Source organism: Arachis hypogaea, chromosome 2 (assembly GCF_003086295.3).
Source record: "Arachis hypogaea cultivar Tifrunner chromosome 2, arahy.Tifrunner.gnm2.J5K5, whole genome shotgun sequence".
Taxonomy (NCBI): Eukaryota; Viridiplantae; Streptophyta; class Magnoliopsida; order Fabales; family Fabaceae; genus Arachis; species Arachis hypogaea.
In genome coordinates, this window is record NC_092037.1 from 18,618,654 (window position 1) to 18,624,360 (window position 5,707).

Sequence of the window (5,707 nt, forward strand, 5' to 3'; positions counted from 1 at the left end):
GTATGGTAACAATGCCCACATATCTAACATGTAATATCTTGGGAAAGCCAAAGGCAATCCTAGAACTTCCAACAGATAATTCAAAGCTTATAGACAGGCTAAACCATAAATGGCAACTGACTAAGGATTCTTCAGTCTAAGTAATACTTCCTTTTCCAATTCCTGGCCTCCAAACCACCAGCAGAAGTATAATATGGCAAACACAGTTATATCAAACAAGAGATATAAAAATAGGAACAGATAAGGCATTTAGACAAATAATAAATAATACACAGTCAAATAGGCAATCTCAAACAATTCACATAGTATGCATATGATGTATGCTTGTCCTAATGGCTGATGATATCATTTGTCGGTTATGTAGCCAACCCGACAAGTCCTGGTAGGTAAGCATTGGACTGTCCCTCTATCGTGCATCCCCAACTCGAGTTATCCTCGATCACATCATGATCATAATCATAATCCATATCCAACACCCTCATTGGCATATATTCACGGGGGTGAGTTCATTTGAAACATTTATAGTATCTGGCCACATTGGCGACATATGATTAGCAGAGTATCGAGTCTCCACTTGGAGCACGTGGTGGCTAGCCACTGCTTTCACCCAAGGAAACTCGTATCTCAGATAGTAGAAGTGCAACATTCATATTTCATTCAATAATCATATATGCAATCATACTCAGCCATAAATCAATAATGGCCCTTCCGTAATCCAGCAATAACTTAGCCATCCAGCTCATAGTTCAATCCAGAACCAGCCAATTTATCAATAAATACAGCTGACGTGAGCGGAAATTGGCAGATTAAGAATTAATTAGAGAAATGGCATTGTGAGTACAGTTCTTAACCGGAAAAAATCCACTCGTCAATTTAGAAAAGGGTTGTCACAATATAAAATACTGGGAGTATGAGTCCCAGGTCGTCTCCCAACGAGTTGCAGGAAGATGTGCTATTTTATCAATCAGAGGTTTTCAAAAGGGGTTTTGAATTTGTTGAACAGAAAATTAAATTAGAGAATTTATATAATATAAATAAAATCTTGACTGGGAGAAGATTAATTGGAAGTTCTATCCTTGTTAGGATTTTATCAAGAGCAATTAATAATTAGTCATTGTTTACATTTAGTTAACCCTCAACGAATGAAGGAATGTCAAATTAAAAGTCAACTTCTATTCACAAGTCCTAATCCTCTCCCTTGAGAAGGATTAGAGTTAGTGATTAACAAGTCAACCAATAATAAACCAATTACAATTGAACTCTTGAGTATTCTAACTCAAGGTTCTCCTTTTAATCATCTTCCAATCAAGTTGGGGAACTACTCACTCATCATAATTATAGACTTCACAAAATCAATAGAGAAAATAAGAGAAGACATAATAAATAATAATAAAAGAGATTAATTAAAAGTAGAAATAGTTCTGTATTAATAACTTGTGAAAATAATCCAATGTCAACTCTGGAGGAATTAAGAATATGAAAGAATAAATGAAAAGTAAATAACAAACTGTAGTGACTAGTACCAGAGGTAGACTCTTTTCAAAAGCTAAAGCCAAAAATGTTTAAAATCCTAATTATGAATGTTCAAGTGAAAAACCTAAGGGAGGAGTAAATTCAGATCTAAAAAAACTAGAAATTATGCGAAATGAATTGTTGTTCTGTCTCTGCATGTTTCCTGGCTCTAATCTGTGTTTCTGGGCTGAAAACCGGGTTGAAATCCGGCCCAGAATCTCTGTCAGCGACTTTTATAATTCTGCAGATCACGCACGTCACACGGCCGCGTCGTCCACGCAATCGCGTCACTCAGCACTTCTCGTACCACGCGTGCGCATCGTCCACACATTCGCGTCATTCGTGCAGCTTCCAATTCGCGCGGTCGCGTCAGGCACGCAAGCGCGTCACTCTGAATTCTTCCATTTCACGCGGTCGCGTGAGCCATGCGACCGCGTGACTTCTCGCTGGTCATCTCCTCAATTTCTTGTGTTCCTTCCATTTTAACACGCTTCCTCTTCATTCCTTACGCCATTCCTGCTCTATGAAGCCTGAAACACTTAACACACAGATCACGGTATTGAATGGTACGAAGGGAGATAAAAATATACAACTTAAAGGTCTTTAGAAAGTAAGTTATCAATCATAGAATATTTTTAGGAAGGAATTGTAAATACATGCAAATCATATGAATAAGTGGGTGAAGACTTGATAAAACCACACAATTAAATACAATATGAATCATAAAATAGTGGTTTATCAACCCATTTTGACGTTAGGATTTTTGCTAGTAAAGAATTTTAGAAAAATAGTCGTGTTGTAAGTATAGCTTCTAAACCAACAGAAAATCCTTTCGTACAAATGTTTGGTTGTCACAAGTAACAAATCCAATAAAATTTATAAACCGAAGTATTCAAACCTCGGGTCGTCTTCTCAAGGAATTGCAGGGAGGTGTGTTTTATTATTGGTTATGGAAAACAGTATTTGGGTTTGAAAAAGTTTTGAATGAGAGAAATAAATTGCAGAAATTAATAAAAATAGAATGAAAGTATGCAGATAAAGTAAGTAAAATAGAATGAAGGAAAAGAAGGATGAGAAGCTAAAGAGATGAAGAAAAAGGAGGAAGAAAGGAGGAAAAAAGAATGAAGAAGGGAAAGAAAAGATTTAGATTTGGAGAAGAAAAGATAAGATATCTTGGCTGATCTGGATAAGCTGTGCAGCGCAGGTGACGCGAAAGCGTGCGTGACATATTCGCGCGGGTAGCGCTGTTGTCAAGTGACGTGGCCGCGTGGGGCACACGGTCGCGTGAGTGAATTCGTGCTAGTAGCGCGAGGGCAGCCGCATGCTCGCGCAACTTTCTATTTAAAATTCATTTTGCCAAAATTTTGGGTGACGCGGTCGCGTGGGGGACGCGATCGCGTGATAGGCCATATTATGGGGATTGACGTAGACGCGTGGGGAGGCCATTTCACTAATGACGCGATCGCGTCATCCACGGGGTCGTGTGGGTCAAATTGTGCCAGAGGCATGCCTCCAGCCACGCTCTCGCGTGACTCTCTGGTCAATTTTCTTTTCTTCTTAATGCACTTGTGACGCGATCGCGTGGGTGTAAAAAAATTTTTTTATGCAAAATGCAGAATGCAGTATGCAGATGCTGATGCAGATGTTATGAATAATTCCAGGTTCAATAAAAGGAAATAAAACTAAAAAACAAATAAAACAAAATAGAATTATAATTGAAAAGGAACGATCATACCACGGTGGGTTGTCTCCCACCTAGCACTTTCAGTTAAAGTCCTTAAGTTGGACATTTGATGAGCCTCCTGTTATGGTGGCTTGTGCTTGAATTCATCCAGGAATCTCCACCAATGTTTGGAATGCCAACAGCCTCCGGGGTCCCAAACAAGGCACGTAAAGCCTTTGAATAGTTTCAAACAGGTTCTCAGGCTTCCAGTGTGCTGAATGTTAGAACAGACTCCAGGATTCCAAACTTTACTTTTACACCCGTTTTTGTCTTGATCTGCATTTTCCCAGTCGGGTGGTGAGTAATCTGAATTCTCACTACAGTGACCAACTAGCTTCCGAGATCATTTCAATTGAGCTTGACACCAATCCTTGCACCTCAAATTGAAGTGTGAAACCTTATTGAATCTTGCATACCAGCGCTGAGTGTGAGTCATTCCCCTTTTTCTCTTAAAGCCGCGAAGAGCTCTAAGCTGGCCATCTGTTTCAAGTAACCCATATTCAAGTGGAAAAGTAAAGATAAAGGTCAAGGATTTTACCCACTTGAAGTTTGTGTTGGGTGGTAATGGCCTTGGGATAGGTGTTTCCAGTGGTTCTACAAGCGCTACTCCCTTGTGGTCTTCTGTGAGTTCCTCCACTTCTTTGCAAATTTCTTCCATTTCAACCATGTCTTGATCAAAGTCGTCGATATCTTCCTCATCACTTGAGTCATAATTGGGAGGTTGAGAAAAGTCTACCTCTGCATCATCTTCGTATTCACTTGGGGAAGATTCTTCTATCTCAAAGACTTCACTTGCGGATGCAAGTTCATTACTAAGAGGACTTGACTTGTGATCATCATCATCAAGAAAACATGCGTCTTGGGTTATTCTGTCCAGTTCTTCATAAGATATCTGCATTGGAGGCTGTGCAAAATCCTCTTTAGCGTCAATTGTAACATCCTTGACGGAATTCTCCATAACTCTGGGTTCCTGTGGAGGTTCAGCATCTCCTAAATCTTCAACTAACTCTTCTTCTTCTACAATGACAGCGTTCTCTACTTGTTCCAGTATGAAGTTATGCTCTATGCTGTCCACTGGAGTTTCTAGTGTCTTCTTCGTGCTGCGTTCTTCATTAGATTCTCCACATGAAGTCATGGGGATTTGTTGAGTATCCAACGTCTGGAAGATAATTGATTTATTGCCTGCTACGATTGATGAAGGGTTGTATGAAATTGGTCTACTGATTCTTCAAAGCAAACCTGTGACTTTTGGCTTGATGGATATGGACATGGTGCATAGGGTGGTGGTGGTTCTTGGGAATAGCTGGATTGGCATTGGGGGCGGATAAGGATCATACGGTGGCGAATGGTGAAAAGAAGCTTGTGAGTGTGGTGGTTCGAAGTTATGTTGAGAGGATGGTCTCTAAGCATAGGGTGGAGCTTGTTGGTAGCTACAAGGGGGTCTACCATATCTATCGGTTTGGTATGCATTGTAGAATGGTCTCTGTCCATGATATCTTGGAAGGTGTTGTTGCCTTAAGGGTTGATCATATCCTCTTGGCTCCATCCATCTTTGATTGCTGAGACCGTGATGCATATACCTGTTATGGCTTCCATTCCTTTCAACAAAATTAGAACCAAACTTAAAGCGAGAGGGGTGAGAATTCATAGTAGCTATTAAAAATTAGGAGGAAAAAAAACAAAAACAAATAAACAAGAAAAAGAAAAGTATTTACAATAACCAATAATAAGGCACACGTTTGCAATTCCCCGGCAACGACGCCATTTTGATGTTGGGATTTTTGCTAGTAAAGAATTTTAAAAAAATAGTCGCATTGTAAGTATAGCTTCTAAACCAACAGAAAATCCTTTCGTACAAACGTTTGGTTGTCACAAGTTACAAACCCAATAAAATTTATAAACCGAAGTATTCAAACCTCGGGTCATCTTCTCAAGGAATTGCAGGGAGGTGTGTTTTATTATTGGTTATGGAAAACAATATTTGGGTTTGAAAAGGTTTTGAATGAGAGAAATAAATTGCAGAAATTAATAAATTAATAATGAAGAAAAACTCTTGGCAAGGTATGAAAACTGGAAGTCCTATCCTAGTTATCCTTATCAATGGTGATGAGAATTATACTTTTGCTCCCACTAAGTCAACCTCTAACTATGAAGGTCAGTTAAGTGGACAAACTAATTTAATACCTAAAGTCCTAGTCAACTCCTTAAGGAAAGACTAGAGTTATAGGAATCTAAATTAATCAGCAAAAGATAACAATTATCAATCACGATGAGTTTGACAACTCAAGAGTTACCAATTAATCAACCAGAACCAAGAATATAGAAAGCTAAATTAAAATCATAAATATCTGGAATACCTCAAATTGAATGAAGATGTCAATTCTAACATGGAAAAGTCATAAGCCAATTGGGCAACATAAATCAAATACAAATAAAAGCTTTAGAGTAAACAAAAATAGAAGAGGAACATAA